Source organism: Hyla sarda, chromosome 1 (assembly GCF_029499605.1).
Source record: "Hyla sarda isolate aHylSar1 chromosome 1, aHylSar1.hap1, whole genome shotgun sequence".
Classification (NCBI taxonomy): domain Eukaryota; kingdom Metazoa; phylum Chordata; class Amphibia; order Anura; family Hylidae; genus Hyla; species Hyla sarda.
The window spans coordinates 603063244-603084950 of record NC_079189.1 but is presented as its reverse complement, the minus strand read 5'-3'; the positions used below and the strand labels follow the sequence as shown (position 1 = coordinate 603084950).

The 21707-nt window shown below is 46.6% G+C and overlaps 1 pseudogene; it reads right to left on the bottom strand.

Annotated features, from left to right (window-relative positions):
• The window catches only part of LOC130295682 (zinc finger protein 260-like), a 55228-nt pseudogene that overhangs the window by 23118 nt on the left and 10403 nt on the right, over positions 1-21707 (bottom strand).

Genomic DNA, 21707 nt, shown 5'->3' with positions numbered 1-21707 from the left:
CAACAATAAATAAAGCATTATTATTATTATAATAACGTCAGCAGAGAGAACTGTGCTCGTGATGTCATCAGAGAGCATTCCGAAAAGAAAAGAATTTCCTCTGTAGTATTCAGCAGCTAATAAGTACAGGAAGGATTAAGATTTTTTAATAGAAGTAATTTACAAATATGTTTAACTTTCTGCCACCAGTTGATTTAAAAGAAAGAAGGTTTTCACCGGAGTACCCCTTTAAATCCACTTGTGAGAGACTCTAGAGGTCTGCAATCTGTTGGAAGATCATCAGATTCAGATGCTATTCACATAGAGGGGCAGATCATGACTTAAAGGGGTTATCCAGGAATAGAAAAACAGAACTAATTTCTTTCAAAAATGGCTCCACGTCTGTCCCCAGGTTGGTTGTGGTATTACAACTTGGCTCCATTCACTTCAATGGAACAGAGCTGCAGGACCACACCCAACATGGAGACAGACAGTTTTTGAAAGAAATTAGTTCTGTTTTTATATTCCTGGATAGCCCCTTTAAGGCTGCTTTCACACTGCCGTTATAATGTTCTGTTATGAAAACTCTTAAAAACTGCCGGTACAAAATCCTATTAAATTCGATGGGATTTTTACATTATCCGTTTTAACTTGTCATAGCCCGTTACTAATAACAGACGTTATTTTGCAACGCAAGAAAAATAGTTCATGTACGTTTTTTTTCTTCCGTCACAAATAACATCCGTTCTTAATAACGGGCTATGACGGGTTAAAACGGATAAACGGTAAAAATTCTATAGACTTTAATGGTATTTTCTAACTGCTGTTTTAAGGGTTTTCATAACGGAAAATTATAACGGAAATTTTTACTCGCCTTCCTGCGTTCCCCGGGAGCTGATTGGTCTTCTACAGCTGATCGGTCTTCTGGTCCGGTCATCTTCCTGCACGGTTCGTCACACGGCCCTTCAGCCTATCACTGGCCAAAGCAGGAAATCGCTGCGAACGGTGATAGGCTGAGCCCCGTGTGACGATCCGTGCACCAGAGGAACGCAGGAAGGTGAGTGAAAGTTCCTTTTGTATTTTTTTTTTTACAGCCCGGGCACAATGGAGTAGGAATAGTCTGCAGTAGACTACTCCATTAAAGGGTGTCTTTCATCAAAAAAACTTTTGATATATTATAGATTAATGTATGCAGAATAACTTTCCAATTGAATGTTATTAAAAAAATATGCTTCTTTCTACTTAATTTTCCACCATGAAAAAATGACCACTAGAGGTCTCCCTACCAGTCCTGGCTGCAAGACCCTTTGTATAGATTTCAGACTCATGCTGGAGTCCTAAATCTCAGACTGCAGCCAGGACACAGACAAGCTCAGCTGGCAGCTCTGAATCTTCTCCTCTCTGTTTACAACTGCATGTGCAGAGAGAAGAAAGATCGGAGCTCAGTTAGTAAAATTAATGAGGGCATGCAGAAAGGCAGAGTCAGGAGTATGCCCTGCTGTGCTATGAGCACAGTGCTGGCTCCTATCTGTCTGATTGACAGGCAGGGAGCAGTGCTGAGCTTGTCTGTGTCCCGGCTGCAGATTTAGGACTCCAGCATGAGTCTGAAATCTATAAAAAGGGCTGGTAGGGAGACCTCTAGTGGTCATTATTTCAAAGTGGAAAATTAAATAGAAAGAACCATATTTTTTAATAACATGCTATTGGAAAGTTATTCTGCATACATTAATCTATAATATATCAAAAGATTTTTTGATGAAAAGTACCCTTTAAAGGAGTACTTTTTTACTTTTATTTTTTTATCAAGTGGTGCCAGAAAGTTAAACAGATTTGTAAATCACTTCTATTGAAACATCTTGATCCTTCCAGTACTAATCAGCTGCTGTATATTACAGAGGAAGCATCTTAACCCCTTAACGACCACGGACGTAAATGAATGTCCTGGTTTGGCGGTACTTCGCGCACCAGGATGTACATTTACATCCTGTGTATGACCGCGAGCATTGCTCGCGTCATACCCGGCAGGTTCCCGCCGGTAATGGCCGACATCCGCGATCGTGCGGATGTCCGCCATTAACCCCCTCAGATGCCGTGATCAGTACAGATCACAGCATCTGCCGCAAATCGCATGTTAAAATAGATGATCGGATCGCCTGCAGCGCTGCGGCAGCGATCCGATCATCTGTAATGGTGGACTGAGGTCCCCTCACCTGGCTCTGTCCATCTCCCGGCGTCTTCTGCTCTGGTCTGAGATCGAGCAGACCAGAGCAGAAGATCACCGATAATACTGATCAGTGCTATGCCCTATGCATAGCATTGAACAGTATCGGCAATCAAATGATTGCTATAGATAGTCCTATCTATAGATAGTCCTATGGGGACATAAAAAGTGTTTAAAAAAGAAAGTGAAAAATCCCCTCCCCCAATAAAAATTGTCAGTTTTTCCCATTTTACCCCCAAAAAGCGTACATTTTTTTTTTTATAAACCTATTTGGTATCGCCGCATCCGTAAGTGTCCGAGCTATCAAAATATAATGTTAATGATCCTGTACGGTGAACGGCGTAAACGTAAAAAATGAAAAAAAGTCCAAAAATGCTGCTTTTTTGTCCCATTTTATTCCCCAAAAAATTAATAAAAAATGATCTAAAAGTTTTATATACGCAAATGTGGTATAGATAAAAAAGTACAGATGACGGCGAAAAAAATGAGCCCCCATACCGCCCTATATACGGAAAAATGAAAAAGTTCTAGGTGGTCAAAATAAGGCGATTTTAGATTACTGATTTTGTACAAAAAGTTTTAGATTTTTTTTTAAGCGGTACAAAAATATAAAAGTATCTAGTCATGGGTATCATTTTCATTGTATTGACCCACAGAATAAAGAACACATGTCATTTTTATCGTAACGTGCACAGTGTGAAAGCAAAACCCTCCAAAATGTGCAAAATTGTGGTTTTCATTTAAATTTCCTCCCTAAAAAATGATTTTTGGGGGGTTCGCCGTACAATTGGTCACACGAAAAACAAGCCCTTATATGGGTCTGTAGATGGAAATATAAAAGAGTTATGGATTTTAGGAGGCGATGGAGGAAAAAACGAAAACGCTAAAATAAAATTGGCCTGGTCCTAAAGGTTAAAATGGGCTTGGTCCTTAAGAGGTTAAATAGGTCAGGCAAAGGAGATATATATATATATATATATATATATATATATATATATATATATATGTGTGTAATTATTTATATATATATATATATATATATATATATATATGTGTGTGTATGTGTAATTATATATATATATATATATATAAACACACTTTGGGAATAAACATACCTACTTAGGCTGGGTTCACACCACGTTTTTCAAATATGGTTACCGTATACGGTTTTCCGCTAAAAAACGTATGGCAAAAACCGTATACAACCGTATGACTCCAAATTAAAACGTATACGGTTTTCCCCAGTACGGTTCTAACTGTTTGCATCCGTTTTTGCCAACGGTTTTGCTATTTTGTTGGAATTAGTTTTCCAGCAATTTAATAAAGTTACTATTGTTCTATTGAAATTCCAATCTGCGCATGTGTCAACTCCAAAAACGGACTAGAAAAACCGTGTACAACCGTATTCTGAAATTCTGTGTACGGTTCTCATAGACAACACTGTTAAAAGAACCGCATACGGTTTTCCAACCGGAGGCAAAAACGTGGTCGACAGCGTTTTTTGCCTACGGTTGAAAAATCGGCAAAACCGTATCTGAGGCAAAACGGATGCAACCGTACACAACATTTGGAATACGGTTTACAATGCATACGGTTCCAGATATGGTCGTGTACGTTTTTTTGCGGAAAACGGTATACGGTTACCGTATTTGAAAAACGTGGCGTGAACCCAGCCTTACTTCTCCGATCCCATGGTGATCCAATGCAGAAGCTTCTATGGACGCTCCCTGTTTACAATACGCTGACATGTGCACCCAATCGGTGGCCTCACTGGTCACATGCAGTACTACCGGCATCACCGCGCAGCAATGGAAGCCGTACGGCACATGACCGGTCTTTTTTGGAGATCAGACATCTACTGATAAACACACACTTTTTTATCATAATTTATTATTCTAAGTTGCTTTCCCTTTCTGTGACTATTACTGTAGTGTTTGTACTTTTTTCTTGTACTATACATCAATAAAACCAGTTACAAAAAAAAGAAAATTTCTACGCCCCAGTGTGAGTTCTTTGGTGTTTTGTAGGTAACATTTATTGCCACATTCTGGTCAGGACAATGTTTTCCCTGTGTGAGTTTTCTGATGTGTTATTAGAACTGACTTTTGGCTAAAAGCCTTTCCACATACGGTACATGAAAATGGCTTCTCCCCCACATGAATCTTCTGATGTTTAACAAGATATGATTTCATGATAAAACATTTCCCACATTCTGAGCATGAGAACGGTTTCTCCCCCGTGTGACTCCTCTGATGTAGGACAAGATGTGATTTCAATGTAAAACATTTCCCACATTCTGAACATGAAAATGGCTTCTCCCCTGTGTGAATTCTCTGATGTTCGACAAGCTGGGATTTCCGGCTAAAACTTTTCCCACATTCTGAGCATGAAAACGGCTTCTCTCCTGTGTGATTTCTTTGATGGAGGACAAGATCTAATTTACGAGTAAAATATTTCATACATTCTGGACATGAAAATGGCTTCTCCCCTGTGTGGATTTTGAGATGTTCAAAAAGATTTGATTTCCGATTAAAACATTTCCCACATTCTTGGCACGAAAATGGTTTCTCCCCTGTGTGGGTTTTTTGATGTTGAATAAGATTCGATTTCTGAATAAAATATTTCCCACATTCTGCACAGGAAAATGGCTTCTCTCCTGTGTGAATTCTCTGATGTTTAACAAGATCCGATTTGTGAATAAAATATTTCCCGCATTCTGAACATGAAAATGGCTTCTTCTGAGGTCTCTGACTTGATTTGCGAGTACATATCTCACAATGTGAACATGAATATGGCTTCTCAATTGTGTCAGCGCTTTGGTGTCCAACAACTCTTATGTGGGTATTATTTTGTGTAACAGTCTGTGATGGATCAGTAGACAGGACGGGTATAACAGGATGAGATGAGAGATCTTGGCTGTGAAGGGCTGAGGGTGTATCTGGGATAATGGAATGTTCTTCATATGTATCTTGTGTGATATCATCATCTGCTTTATAATATGAAGATATAAGATTCTCCTCTGATCTCCCAGTACAAGAATCTGCCAAAGATAAAACCAATATTATTTTTAAGTAATTTAATTATCGTACATTTATAGTCTTTTTTGTTTATTATGTTAACCCCTTAAGGATCCAGGGTTTTTTCCGTTTTTGCATTTTCGTTTTTTCCTCCTTACCTTTAAAAAATCATAACTCTTTCAATTTTTCCCCTAAAAATCCATATTATGGCTTATTTTTTGCGTCACCAATTCTACTTCGTAATGACATCAGTAATTTTACCCCAAAATCTCCGACGAAACAGAAAAAAAAATCATTGTGAGACAAAATAAATAAAAAAAAAACGCCATTTTGTAACTTTTGGGGGCTGCCGTTTCTAGGCAGTACATATTTTGGTACAAATGACACCTGATCTTTATTCTGTAGGTCCATACGGTTAAAATGATCCCCTACTTATATAGGTTTGATTTTGTCGTACTTCTGGAAAAAATCATAAATACATGCAGGAAAATGTATACGTTTAAAATTGCCATCTTCTGACCCCTGTAACTTTTTAATTTTTCCACGTATGGGGCGGTATGAGGGCTAATTTTTTGCGCCGTGATCTGAAGTTTTTATCGGTACCATTTTTGTATTGATCGGACTTTTTGATCGCTTTTTATTCATTTTTTCATGATATAAAAAGTGACCAAAAATACGCTATTTTGGACTTTTGAATTTTTTTTGCGCGTACGCCATTGACCGTGCGGTTTAATTAATTATATATTTTTATAATTCGTACATTTCTGCACGCAGCGATACCACATTTGTTTATTTTTATTTTTAAATGGGAAAAGGGGGGTGATTCAAACTTTTATTAGGGAAGGGGTTAAATGACCTTTATTCACTTTTTTTTCCTACCTGTAGAGCTCAGAGACAGGATTGTGTGAAGGCAGAGATCTGGGGGAAAAAAAAAAAAGCAAACTATTTTTGCGGCACTGAACGTTCCGCGCAGTGGCCTCCATAATTCTTACATGGAAGAAGGTCGAAACTATCAGAACTAGAGATGGCTACCCCACGAAACTTAGTAATTGTGCGAGCATGTCCTAGGTAACCTAATGTTTCTCCTTTCCTAAATAAAAGGCACTTAAAAGGGATATTCCTGGAAAAAACTGCCTCCAGAAAGTTAAACAGATTTGTAAATTACTTCTATTAAAAAATCTTAATCCTTCCAATAATTATCAGCTGCTGAAGTTGGGTTGTTCTTTTCTGTCTGGCAACAGTGCTCTCTGCTGACATCTCTGCTTGTCTCGGGAACTGCACAGAGTAGAAGAGGTTTTCCTATGGGGATTTGCTTCTACTCTGGACAGTTCCCGAGACAGGTGTCTTCAGAGAGCACTTAGACAGAAAGAACAACTCAACTTCAGCAGCTCATAAGTACTAAAAAGATTAAGACTTTTCAATAGAAGTAATTTACAAATCTGTTTAACTTTCTGGAGCCAGTTGATATATATATATGTTTTTTCCTGGATAACCCCTTTAAAGGGGTACTCTGCCGAAAAACATCTTACCCCCTATCCCGCGATCTCTGGGCCTGCAGCAGCGGCGTCCAGAACAAGGAAGCTTGGAGCTTCCATGTTCGTGATGTCACACCACTCCCCCTCCACTCATATCTATGGGAGGGGGGGTGGCGGCTGTAGTCGCCAGTCATCTGGCACGGTGCAGAGTTCGCCGGAGCCATGCCGGAGATCGCGGGGGTCCACAGCGGCGGCACCCCTACGATTAGACATCTTATCCCCTATCCTTTGGATGGTTTATTTTTTCGGCGGAGAACCCTTTTAAAAACTGCCTGAATGTTCTCTATTCTGGTATCCGTTTCCACCGAACCAAGAGAGTGCACTGTTCAGCTTGGATGGATTATGTCTGTGTAGTAGGGATCGACCGATATCGTTTTTTTAGGGCCGATACCGATAATCGGTGCAGGTTAGGGCCGATAACTTATACCGATATTCCGGTATAAGTTATCGGCTATTTAACCCCCTGCGACACGGCTGCAGATCATTGATTTAAAGCGGGCGCTTTAAATCAATGATCTGCAGTGGCTTTTGCGGGGCCATAGGCCGCCGCCACCACCCACTTCTCTCCCCCTACCTGTCAGGGAGGTCCGGGCCATCCATTCTTCCTTCCTGTAGTGTCCGGGGGCGTTCCGGGTGAAGAGTGAACCGGTCCGGGCTGTCCTTCTTCTCCGGCGGTCATCTTCTCAACTCCAGGCAGGCTCCGGCCTAGTACCCTGCATAGACGCCGCTGTGCAGTGACGCCCGTGCGCAGCGACGCACCTGAGACGCACCTGACGTCACGGCGTCTATGCAGCGTACTAGGCCGGAGCCTGCCCGGAGTGGAGAAGATGACCGCCGGAGAAGGACAGCCCGGACCGGTTCACTCTTCACCCGGAACGTCCCCGGACACTACAGGAAGGAAGGATGGATGGCCCGGACCACCCCCATTACTGGTAAGTTAAATTTTTTTATTGACTCGGAGGGTGGGGGAGGGGCCCGACCGGTATAGCGGTATGGGCAAAAATCCATACCGGTATACCGCCCAGCATCACGGTGGGGGGTGCGACGCGGTGCGGTCGGTCGGGGGGGGGGGGGGTCGGGTGGTGGTCGTGGGGCATTATCGGTAATTGCCGATACCGATAATGCCCAAAATCGTGATTATCGGCCATACCGATAATCGCTCGATCCCTAGTGTGTAGGTTCTGAGGTAACTTACAAAAAACTACTTGATAGATTTGTTTTAAACTTCATGTGACAATAAATTAGGGGCCTCGCAGAATTCTGTGAGCAGAGATTCCGTTCAAAATACTCAGTGTGAACGTACCCTTAGATTAGACTGATAATAACCAAGCTCCTTACTATATTACGAATGTACAGCGTGAGGTCTACTGTTCACTTAAAGGAGAACTCCAATGCAAATCTTTTCCTGTGACAATGAAGCAGTAATGAAAGTTATAAAAGTTAGGCTTGTACTTGCATTTCCTATTCTTTATTGAAAGCCGAGGTACGTGCTCTTAAATCACCCAAGTGCAAGTGTTGACACAAAAAAACGTGCACGAGGATGCGGTCTATCACAAGCCCTTCTCCGAAAGGAGAGAGGCCCCCCAACAAACCAAACCCTTTGCCTCCGGGCCAAAAGGCACCTGCAAGGTTCCAGGTACAATGTCCCCTTTCGCCGAAGCTACTCAGGGACCGAAAGTGTCCCCGGCAGACAACTAGGCGTTAACCAGGTTGTCACCAAGGAACCAGTAAAACCGGCTTGGCATCCTGCCGAAACAGGATGCTACGGGGTATAGCAGGGAGGTGAGGAACCTCATGGCCACACACACCTCCCCTAGACCGGCAGGAGGGACACCCAGAAGGGCTACCGCACCCTACCAAATCCTAGTGGACAAAACAAACACAAAAAGTGGACACAGTGACAAAAAGAATAAATAAATAAGTGGATGTGCGCAGTGTGTAATACTGCCCGGACATCGGACCGGATCTATAAAAATTCCCTGATCCTAGCCGGAAGGCCGGGATACTAAGGGTGAGTGCCCAGAAGAGTGAGAGAAAAAAAGCGTGCTCTGTGCTTTCCTTCAAGTGGTGTTGCCAATCCCAAGTGAATTCCGGCACCCTGGGGTCACCACTCCCAGGGCACTTGTGCACCTCTACCTTCACTCTCCCCGGACCTTAAGGCCAGAACAGGTCTCATCGGGGATGATTGCTGTGCTATACAGCCATCCCTGGTACACCCGTCCTACTGTGTGGTTCCACATCCTGCCTTGGTGGTCTTCCCCACCGCCAACTAACAGGAAAGGTACTACACTTCATCTTAGCCAAAAGGCCGAGAAGCGATCTCTGGCGCGGCACCCCACTTGCATTTCGTATTCTGTAGCTCTGATAGACATTTTCTGTTTTTTTCCTCCGACCGGATGTTCAGTAGTCCTGGCTGGAGTGATGACGCTCGACCTGTTTTTTTTTCTCATTGTGGCCGACATCTCTAGCCTGATGACTCCTCCTCCCAGCAGTCCTTGCGATCTTCCCCTGCTTCCTGGGCCAGTGTCGGCTACTCCCCATGTATGAATATTCATATATTTGGCGCTTGCAGAGCCCTAATTGGCCCATCTCTGCAAACGCCCGTCTTCTAGCCTCGCCCAATCGCATGCGCATTTTTCAGGGGGAGGGTAGAAGCGGACCGGACATTATGCTAAGGCATTATGGGAGATGTAGTCTTTTATGCTACACTCCCTATGCACTGTACACGGAAGTGACTGGATTTTCGGACGGGCATAGCGGAGGAACTGCTGGACCGATTCGCGTGAAAATGGGTATTACTTTAGTGCATCGGAGTTCTCCTTTAAAGCGGTGGAAAACTTTTTTTTTTTTAATCAACTGGTGCCAGAAAGTTAAACAGATTTGTAAAAAAATCTTAATCCTTCCAGTACTTATCGGCTGCTGTATGATCCACATGAAGTTCTTTTCTTTTTGAATTTCCTTTCTGTCTGACCACAGTGCTCTCTGCTGACACCTCTGTCCATGTCAGGAACTGTCCAGAGCAGAAGAAAATCCCCATTGCACACCTCTACTGCTCTGGACAGTTCCTGACATGGATAGAGGTGTCAGCAGAGAGCACTGTGGACAACACAAAAAATTAATTAAAAAAGAAAATAATTTCCCCTGTAGCATACAGCTGCTAAAAAGTACTGGAAGGGTAAAGATTTTTTAATAGAAGTAATTTACAAATCTGTTAAAGGGGTAGTCCAGTGGTGAAAAACTTATCCCCTATCCTAAGGATAGGGGATAAGTTTGAGATCGCGGGGGGTCCGACCGCTGGGGCCCCCCGCGATCTCTCTGTACGGGGCCCCGGCTCTCCGCCGAGATAGCGGGTGTCGACCCCCGCACGAGGCGGCGGCCGACACGCCCCCTCAATACATCTCTATGGCAGAGCCGGAGATTGCCGAAGGCAGCGCTTCGGCTCTGCCATAGAGTTGTATTGAGGGGGCGTGTCGGACGCCGCCTCGTGCGGAGGTCGACACGCCCCCTTCCCGTGGGCTGTCGGGGCTCCGTACAGGAGATCGCAGGGGGCCCCAGCGGTCGGACCCCCCGCGATCTGCAACTTATCCCCTATCCTTAGGATAGGGGATAAGTTGCTCACCACTGAATCACCACTGGACTACTCCTTTAAACTTTCTGGCACCAGTTGATTTAAAAAAAAATGTTTTCCACCGGAGTACCCCTTTAACTACTAGTATATCTTGTCTTAACATTAATTTGAAGATAAATAGAAGCCCCAGAATTGGGCAAATACTTTTCCCTCCTCAGTAGTGACAGCAGATCATGATGAAGTAGGAGTCCCTCACCTTTCATTTCTATATTCCAATTTTATTCTTCATCCATATTATAAATGTACACTAGAGGCTACTCACCTGGGCAGTCACCTATAGGAATGTCCTCCTTAAACTGCTCATCACTGCTCACATCTGTCTCTTCTTTTACTATTATATCTATAGCATTAATATAGTTCAGATCTTCATCCTGATCCATAACCTGTGGAGGAAATATTGTAAAAGTCATAAGACGGTAGAAGACATCATGTGAAAAGTTTTATATGAGAAGAAAAGATCATTAATAATCGTAAGGGCCAAAAATGACAGGAAGAGTTATGTGAGGTCCATAGCTACAGGTCTCCTAAAAGATGGACATAAGTACAGTATTGTATTAGATGATGGATCGATAACCAAAATCACATTTACTGATCAGTCATAACCTACGGGAGGCGAAGAGAATAACATGGATGATCTGGTGACAATGCCGCCTGCCAAGAGGTGGGATATTTTAGGAAGTTAGTGACTAGTCGGTTCATGGATGCAGGAAAATTAAAGTGTACCTGTCGTTAACGAAAACTTTTGATATAATGTAGATAATACTATTATATGTATATTTGTAATATAAATTGGTTAAAAGTTGTGTATATTTTTGGGTGAAAAAATGCTGTCCCTGCAGCTATTCCCTGTGTGTCTCTAGGAGGAGTCCAAACACAGGAAGTGAGGGCGGGACAAGAAGGGGTCTGTACAGGCTCCTGGCTTGTCAATCATCCTGATGTGTGAGCCGGGATCATGTCATAGAGCCTCACTGCACACTGTCCTGCTTTTCCCTAGTACACAGAGCCCTGCTTGTCCACTCTCACTTCCTGTATTTGGTCTCCTCACAGAGACACACAGGGAATAGCTGCAGGGACAAAAATATACACATTTTTTAACCAATGTATATTACAAATATACGTATAATGGTATTAAAGGACATCTGCAGTGTGATTAACAATTATCCCCTATCCACAGGATAGGGGATAAGTGTTTGATCGCGGGGGGTCTGACCGCTGGGACCCCCTGTGATCTCCTGTACGGGGCCGCAGCTCTCCCATGCAGGGGGCGTGCCAGCCGCAGCATGACGTTGCAGCCGGCATGCCTCCTCCATACATCTCTATGGAAGAGGCGGGGAGGCAGGGTTCGTGCCTCCCCATCTCCCCCATAGAACTGTATGGGGACGGGGGAGGAGACGGGGCGTCACCGTTGACCTCTAGGTCGACGCTACGTCACCATGGGCGCTAATGGCGGCGCCCAGTTAGGGAGATCGAGGGGGGTCCCAGCGGTCGGACCACCCCCCCCCTGCAATCAAACACTTATCCCCTATCCTGTGGATAGGGGATAAGTGTCATACGGCTGCAGTTGTCCTTTAACTACATTATATAAAAGGTTTTTGTTGACAACAGGTACACTTTAAGTTTAAGGTTCTGAGCTTGATGGATTAGGGTGAAGATGTGATGTCTAGATGACTGGGTCACAAAATATCCTCCAAAATTTCAGGTGCTCAAAGGTAAGATAACCAGAGACCAAACACAGGGTCAAGGTTGACCAAGACTGACTTAGGAAGGGTTGGAGGCTAGGCAGAACCCATGAGATCGAATCCCAATAAGTGTTAGTGCACCAGACTTTTTTGGAAACATGATAGTGGATATGATACAAAGGTGCCAGAGAACCCAGCACAGGAGGTTACAAAGCTGCAGACTGGTCATTGTGTCCATGTTTGACCCCCAAAGCCTTGATGTCTGATACCACAGGAGATTATCAGAAATCGTGTAGCATCAAGAAGGATATGACTGATCAGTGTATATCCCCCATGGCTAGACGGGCTTCAGGTTGTGTCAGTGGAGGAGATCAGCTCCTGCCAGACACCTCTGGGGTTTGTCTCGGGGGAAATAAAGGTCAGATGGGTATAAATCCAACCTGTTGTTTCCTTATTCCAACCAGCAGTCTCCATAGCCAGAAAACTGTGAGAAGATCCAGACAACATGTAATGTCTATGGTCGGCTTTATCCTGTTGTCACGATGCCGGCTGGCAGGAGGTGGATCCTCTGTGCCAGAGAGGGATTGGCGTGGACCGTGCTAGTGGACCGGTTCTAAGTCACTACTGGTGTTCACCAGAGCCCGCCGCAAAGCGGGATGGTCTTGCTGCGGCGGTAGTGACCAGGTCGTATCCACTAGCAACGGCTCAACCTCTCTGACTGCTGAAGATAGGCGCGGTACAAGGGAGTAGACAGAAGCAAGGTCGGACGTAGCAGAAGGTCGGGGCAGGCAGCAAGGATCGTAGTCAGGGGCAACGGCAGGAGGTCTGGAACACAGGCTAGGAACACACAAGGAAACGCTTTCACTGGCACAATGGCAACAAGATCCGGCGAGGGAGTGCAGGGGAAGTGAGGTATACATAGGGAGTGCACAGGTGAACACACTAATTAGAACCACTGCGCCAATCAGCGGCGCAGTGGCCCTTTAAATCGCAGAGACCCGGCGCGCGCGCGCCCTAGGGAGCGGGGCCGCGCGCGCCGGGACAGGACCGACGGAGAGCGAGTCAGGTACGGAAGCCGGGGTGCGCATCGCGAGCGGGCGCCACCCACATCGCAAATCGCATCCCGGCTGGAGGCAGGATCGCAGCGCACCGGGTCAGTGGATCTGACCGGAGCGCTGCAATAGCGAGAGTGTAGCGAGCACTCCGGGGAGGAGCGGGGACCCGGAGCGCTCGGCGTAACAGTACCCCCCCCCCTTGGGTCTCCCCCTCTTCTTGGAGCCTGAGAACCTGAGGACCAGACTTTTGTCTAGGATATTGTCCTCAGGTTCCCAGGATCTCTCTTCAGGACCACAGCCCTCCCAATCGACCAAAAAAAAGGTTTTCCCTCTGACCTTCTTGGAGGCCAGTATCTCCTTTACGGAGAAGATGTCCGAGGAGCCGGAAACAGGAGTGGGAGAAACAAGTTTGGGAGAGAAACGGTTGATGATGAGTGGTTTAAGAAGAGAAACGTGAAAGGCATTAGGAATACGAAGAGAAGGAGGAAGAAGAAGTTTGTAAGAGACAGGATTAATCTGGCACAAAATTTTGAAAGGACCAAGATAGCGTGGTCCCAATTTGTAGCTGGGAACACGGAAGCGGACATATTTAGCGGAGAGCCATACCTTGTCTCCGGGAGAAAAAATGGGGGGAGCTCTTCTTTTCTTATCAGCAAACTTCTTCATGCGTGATGAAGCCTGTAAGAGAGAATTTTGGGTCTCTTTCCAAATGGTGGAAAGATCACGAGTTATTTCATCCACAGCGGGCAAACCAGAGGGCAAGGGAGTAGGGAGGGGGGGAAGAGGGTGACGGCCGTACACCACGAAAAATGGGGATTTGGAAGAAGACTCAGAGACTCTGAAGTTATACGAGAATTCGGCCCATGGTAGAAGATCTGCCCAGTCATCCTGGCGGGAGGAAACAAAATGCCGTAAATAATCACCCAGGACCTGGTTAACTCTTTCTACTTGCCCATTGGACTGAGGATGATAAGCAGAAGAAAAGTTTAATTTAATCTTGAGTTGTTTACAGAGAGCCCTCCAGAATTTTGACACGAATTGGACGCCTCTATCCGAGACGATCTGCGTGGGCAACCCGTGAAGACGAAAAATGTGTACAAAAAATTGTTTTGCCAACTGAGGCGCTGAAGGAAGACCAGGAAGAGGAATAAAATGTGCCATCTTGGAAAATCGATCAACGACCACCCAAACAACAGTGTTGCCACGGGATGGGGGTAAGTCTGTAATAAAGTCCATACCAATCAGAGACCAAGGCTGTTCGGGGACAGGCAGAGGATGAAGAAGGCCAGCGGGCTTCTGGCGAGGAGTCTTATCCCGGGCACAGACAGTGCAGGCTCGCACAAAATCAACAACATCCGTCTCCAGAGTCGGCCACCAATAGAAACGAGAGATGAGTTGCACGGATTTCTTGATGCCCGCATGGCCTGCGAGATGGGAGGAGTGACCCCATTTGAGGATTCCGAGGCGTTGGCGTGGAGAGACGAAGGTCTTCCCTGGAGGAGTTTGCCTGATGGAGGCTGGAGAAGTGGAGATCAGGCAGTCAGGAGGAATGATGTGTTGCGGAGAGAGCTCTACTTCCGAGGCGTCCGAGGAACGAGAGAGAGCATCGGCCCTAATGTTCTTATCGGCAGGGAGAAAGTGAATTTCAAAATTAAACCGGGCAAAGAACAGAGACCACCTGGCCTGGCGAGGATTCAGCCGTTGGGCAGACTGGAGATTCTTGTGATCGGTGTAAATAATAACTGGAAATTTTGATCCCTCCAGCAGATGCCTCCATTCCTCAAGTGCCAATTTAATGGCCAGTAGCTCTTGATCCCCGATGGAGTAGTTCCTCTCCGCCGGAGAAAAGGTCCTAGAAAAAAACCCACAAGTAACAGTATGCCCGGAAGAATTTTTTTGTAGAAGAACCGCTCCAGCTCCTACTGAGGAGGCATCAACCTCCAATAGGAAGGGTTTAGAAGGGTCAGGTCTGGAGAGCACGGGAGCAGAAGAAAAGGCAGCCTTGAGCCGTTTAAAGGCGTCTTCCGCTTGAGGAGGCCATGACTTAGGATTGGCATTCTTTTTGGTTAAAGCCACGATAGGAGCCACAATGGTGGAAAAATGAGGAATAAATTGTCTGTAATAATTGGCGAACCCCAAAAAACGTTGGATAGCACGGAGTCCGGAGGGGCGTGGCCAATCTAAGACGGCAGAGAGTTTGTCTGGATCCATTTGTAGTCCCCGGCCAGAGACCAAGTATCCTAGGAAAGGAAGAGATTGACATTCAAACAGACATTTCTCCATTTTGGCATAAAGTTGATTGTCACGAAGTCTCTGAAGAACCATGCGGACATGTTGGCGGTGTTCTTCTAGGTTAGCAGAAAAAATCAGAATATCATCCAGATACACAACAACACAGGAATATAAGAGATCACGAAAAATTTCATTAACAAAGTCTTGGAAGACGGCAGGGGCGTTGCACAGGCCAAAGGGCGTGACCAGATACTCAAAGTGTCCATCTCTAGTGTTAAATGCCGTTTTCCATTCATCCCCCTCCCTGATGCGGATGAGATTATAAGCACCTCTTAAGTCCAGTTTGGTAAAGATGTGGGCACCTTGGAGGCGATCAAAGAGTTCAGAGATAAGAGGTAGAGGATAGCGGTTCTTTACCGTGATTTTATTAAGACCGCGGTAGTCAATGCAAGGACGTAGGGAGCCATCTTTTTTGGACACAAAGAAAAATCCAGCTCCGGCAGGAGAGGAGGATTTGCGGATAAAGCCCTTTTTTAAATTTTCCTGGATGTACTCAGACATAGCAAGAGTCTCTGGGGCGGACAGAGGATAAATTCTGCCCCGGGGTGGAGTAGTGCCCGGGAGGAGGTCAATAGGACAGTCATAAGGCCTGTGAGGAAGTAGAGTCTCAGCTTGTTTTTTGCAAAATACATCAGCAAAGTCCATATAGGCCTTAGGGAGACCGGTTACAGGGGGAACCACAGGGTCACGGCAGGGAGTACTGGGAACCGGTTTAAGGCAGTCCTTGAAACAAGAGGTACCCCAACTCTTGATCTCCCCTGTGGACCAATCCAGGGTTGGGGAATGGTGTTGAAGCCAGGGTAGTCCAAGGAGAATTTCAGAAGTGCAATTGGGGAGGACCAAAAGCTCAATTTTTTCGTGATGAGGTCCGATGCACATTAGGAGGGGCTCCGTGCGGAAACGTATGGTACAGTCCAATTTTTCATTGTTAACACAATTGATGTAGAGGGGTCTGGCGAGACTGGTCACCGGGATGTTGAACCTGTTGATGAGAGAGGCCAAGATAAAATTTCCTGCAGATCCGGAATCCAAGAAGGCCATAGTAGAGAAGGAGAAGGTAGAGGCAGATATCCGCACAGGCACAGTAAGACGTGGAGAAGCAGAGTTGACATCAAGGACTGTCTCACCTTTGTGCGGAGTCAGCGTACGTCTTTCCAGGCGGGGAGGACGGATAGGACAATCCTTCAGGAAGTGTTCGGTACCGGCACAGTACAGGCAGAGATTCTCCATGCGGCGTCGTGTCCTCTCTTGAGGTGTCAGGCGAGACCGGTCAACTTGCATAGCCTCCACGGCGGGAGGCACAGGAACGGATTGCAGGGGACCAGAGGAGAGAGGAGCCGGGGAGAAAAAACGCCTCGTGCGAACAAAGTCCATATCCTGGCGGAGCTCCTGACGCCTTTCGGAAAAACGCATGTCAATGCGAGTGGCTAGATGAATGAGTTCATGTAGGTTAGCAGGGATTTCTCGTGCGGCCAGAACATCTTTAATGTTGCTGGATAGGCCTTTTTTAAAGGTCGCGCAGAGGGCCTCATTATTCCAGGATAGTTCTGAAGCAAGAGTACGGAATTGTACGGCGTACTCGCCAACGGAAGAATTACCCTGGACCAGGTTCAACAGGGCAGTCTCAGCAGAAGAGGCTCGGGCAGGTTCCTCAAAGACACTTCGAATTTCCGAGAAGAAGGAGTATACAGAGGCAGTGACGGGGTCATTGCGGTCCCAGAGCGGTGTGGCCCATGACAGAGCTTTTCCAGACAGAAGGCTGACTACGAAAGCCACCTTAGACCTTTCAGTAGGAAACTGGTCCGACATCATCTCCAAATGCAGGGAACATTGCGAAAGAAAGCCACGGCAAAATTTAGAGTCCCCATCAAATTTATCCGGCAAGGATAGTCGTAGGCCTGAAGCGGCCACTCGCTGCGGAGGAGGTGCAGGAGCTGGCGGAGGAGATGATTGCTGAAGCTGAGGTAGTAGCTGCTGTAGCATCACGGTCAGTTGAGACAGCTGGTGGCCTTGTTGCGCTATCTGTTGTGACTGCTGGGCGACCACCGTGGTGAGGTCGGCGACAACTGGCAGAGGAACTTCAGCGGGATCCATGGCCGGATCTACTGTCACGATGCCGGCTGGCAGGAGGTGGATCCTCTGTGCCAGAGAGGGATTGGCGTGGACCGTGCTAGTGGACCGGTTCTAAGTCACTACTGGTGTTCACCAGAGCCCGCCGCAAAGCGGGATGGTCTTGCTGCGGCGGTAGTGACCAGGTCGTATCCACTAGCAACGGCTCAACCTCTCTGACTGCTGAAGATAGGCGCGGTACAAGGGAGTAGACAGAAGCAAGGTCGGACGTAGCAGAAGGTCGGGGCAGGCAGCAAGGATCGTAGTCAGGGGCAACGGCAGGAGGTCTGGAACACAGGCTAGGAACACACAAGGAAACGCTTTCACTGGCACAATGGCAACAAGATCCGGCGAGGGAGTGCAGGGGAAGTGAGGTATACATAGGGAGTGCACAGGTGAACACACTAATTAGAACCACTGCGCCAATCAGCGGCGCAGTGGCCCTTTAAATCGCAGAGACCCGGCGCGCGCGCGCCCTAGGGAGCAGGGCCGCGCGCGCCGGGACAGGACCGACGGAGAGCGAGTCAGGTACGGGAGTCGGGGTGCGCATCGCGAGCGGGCGCCACCCGCATCGCGAATCGCATCCCGGCTGGAGGCAGGATCGCAGCGCACCGGGTCAGTGGATCTGACCGGAGCGCTCCGGGGAGGAGCGGGGACCCGGAGCGCTCGGCGTAACACCTGTCATCTCCACCTTTCTCATTCCACAAGTATAAAGCATATAATACTGTAGGATAAAACAAGACTGAACACAAGAGCTTCACAGCCCTTCTACAGATCATAGGGAATATCTCCATCTACCTGATCCTGATCCTGTGGAAGAAGAGGACGGGGACACCTCTCTGCTGCTGTTCTCTTACTGGATCTGACTGTAGGGAACACATACAGAGACTGAATTCATTCTTTACATACAAATAATGAGAGGACGTGTGTATATAGTCATGTCTATTACCTGCTGATGTGAGGGGCTGCTGATCCTCCATCATCACCTGATCCTTGTACTGATCCTTGTGTCCTTCTACATACTCCCACTCCTCCATGGAGAAATAGACCGCCACGTCCTGACACCTTATAGGAACCTGACACACAATGATACAGTCATCACCCCGACCCCTCCAGTGGTGTTACTGTATAATGTCCCAGCATTCCCAGCAGTGTCACCTCTCCAGTCATCACCAGACCCCTCCATTACTGTATAATGTCCCAGCATTCCCAGCAGTGTCACCTCTCCAGTCATCACCAGACCCCTCCATTACTGTATAATGTCCCAGCAGTGTCACCTCTCCAGTCATCACCAGACCCCTCCATTACTGTATAATGTCCCAGCATTCCCAGCAGTGTCACCTCTCCAGTCATCACCAGACCCCTCCATTACTGTATAATGTCCCAGCATTCCCAGCAGTGTCACCTCTCCAGTCATCACCAGACCCCTCCATTACTGTATAATGTCCCAGCATTCCCAGCAGTGTCACCTCTCCAGTCATCACCAGACCCCTCCATTACTGTATAATGTCCCAGCAGTGTCACCTCTCCAGTCATCACCAGACCCCTCCATTACTGTATAATGTCCCAGCATTCCCAGCAGTGTCACCTCTCCAGTCATCACCAGACCCCTCCATTACTGTATAATGTCCCAGCATTCCCAGCAGTGTCACCTCTCCAGTCATCACCAGACCCCTCCATTACTGTATAATGTCCCAGCATTCCCAGCAGTGTCACCTCTCCAGTCATCACCAGACCCCACCATTACTGTATAATGTCCCAGCATTCCCAGCAGTGTCACCTCTCCAGTCATCACCAGACCCCTCCATTACTGTATAATGTCCCAGCATTCCCAGCAGTGTCACCTCTCCAGTCATCACCAGACCCCTCCATTACTGTATAATGTCCCAGCATTCCCAGCAGTGTCACCTCTCCAGTCATCACCAGACCCCTCCATTACTGTACAATGTCCGAGCATTCCCAGCAGTGTCACCTCTCCAGTCATCACCAGACCCCTCCATTACTGTATAATGTCCCAGCAGTGTCACCTCTCCAGTCATCACCAGACCCCTCCATTACTGTATAATGTCCCAGCATTCCCAGCAGTGTCACCTCTCCAGTCATCACCAGACCCCTCCATTACTGTATAATGTCCCAGCATTCCCAGCAGTGTCACCTCTCCAGTCATCACCAGACCCCTCCATTACTGTATAATGTCCCAGCATTCCCAGCAGGGTCACCTCTCCAGTCAGCAGCTCCATCATCTTGTTGATCAGTTCTAGGATCTTCTGTTCATCCATTTCCTCACGTATCAGGGAGTGAGGTGGGGGCCCCGGGATTGGACTCAGGGTTCCTTCCCATTCTTCACACACAAGGGCCCGACAGCGCCCACTAGAGGACTTCTTCACTACTGTGTAATCCTGTGTATAGAGAGACACATTAATATCACTACATACATTCCCAGAATCCCTCACCTCTCCAGTCATATCCATCTGTATTACATAGATAAGAATGAGGTCATGTGACATCACTCCCAGAATCCCTCATCTCTTCAGTCATATCCATCTGTTATTACATAGATAAGAATGAGGTCATGTGACATCACTCCCAGAATCCCTCACCTCTCCAATCATATCCATCTGTTATTACATAGATAAGAATGAGGTCATGTGACATCACTCCCAGAATCCCTCACCTCTCCAGTCATATCCATCTGTTATTACATAGATAAGAATGAGGTCATGTGACATCACTCCCAGAATCCCTCACCTCTCCAGTCATATCCATCTGTTATTACAGAGATAAGAATGAGGTCATGTGACATCACTCCCAGAATCCCTCACCTCTCTGTGATGTCCCAGTATGGATATAGTCCTGTACAGTCCTTAGGCCCTGTCAGGTTGAGTCCCTCTGTGTCCTAGGGGCTCTCCTGTAGTGTCTCCCCCATAATAACATATGTAATGTATAGTGTTATGTTACATAGTTAGTACGGTCGAAAAAAGACATATGTCCATCAAGTTCAACCAGGGAATTAAGGGGTAGGGGTGTGGCGCGATATTGGGGAAGGGATGGGATTTTATATTTCTTCATAAGCATTAATGTTATTTTGTTCCATGAATGTATCTAATACTGTTTTAAAGCTGTTAATTGTTCCTGCTGTGACCAGTTCCTGAGGTAGACCGCTCCATAAATTCACAGTCCTCACGGTAAAGAAGGCGTGTCGCCCCTTGAGACTAAACCTTTTCTTCTCCAGACGGAGGGAGTGCCCCCTCGTCCTTTGGGGGGGTTTAACCTGGAACAGTTTTTCTCCATATTTTTTGTATGGGCCATTTATATACTTATATACGTTTATCATATTCCCCCTTAAACGTCTCTTCTCAAGACAACAATTGTAACTCCTTTAATCGCTCCTCATAGCTAAGATGTTCCATGCCCCATGCCCCATGTATACAGGACCTTTAAGGACCTTTGAGTTAGTCACATGATAATGTGTTCACATGATGTGTTTGTTACCCAGAGAGCCCCAGCTAACCAGGTGACCTGCAGCTTGACCTATGGGCTTCTGGCTCAGCCCCCCTTTATAAGAGGGGCAGCCATTACAATCTCTCTCGCATCACTCCTGCTGAGGAACAGTAAAGACCAGACGTCCAGAGCCAGTGTCCAGCACATCTGAAGGCATCAAGACACCTACAGCCACATGTCAGTAAGTCAAGTCATCTATGTCTGCTGTCACTATCTACAACCCAGTCCAGTCTAAAGTCAAATCTATTATAGTCAGAGTGGCTGAACTAAAGTCTGTCAAAGTCACTACAAGTCCCAGCAAGCTGCAAGGTCCTTCTGTGTTACCGGCCACCTCTTTAGGATCCTGGCCTAGCTGTAAAGACTATTTCCATCTGTTTACCTCAGTAAATCTACCGTTAACCCTTACCTGGTTTTGGACTATTATTGCCCTGTCTAACATTGGGATAGAGGTACTACCGTTCGGGTGGTTACCGGGAAAACCCTGCACTGGCATCACAAACATTTATGGGTTAAGAACACCTTGCCCTTGGGCTACAACATCTGCCCCCTACACCTAACCTTCACACCCGACACATCCCGTGGGTTCGCCACAACTTTGGCGAACTTTGGCGAATCACGAACAGGATATGGGTGTGTGCCTTAGCCATAAAGCCGCAAGTCCTCCCCCCTAGTCTGAGTCTGAACTGTGTCC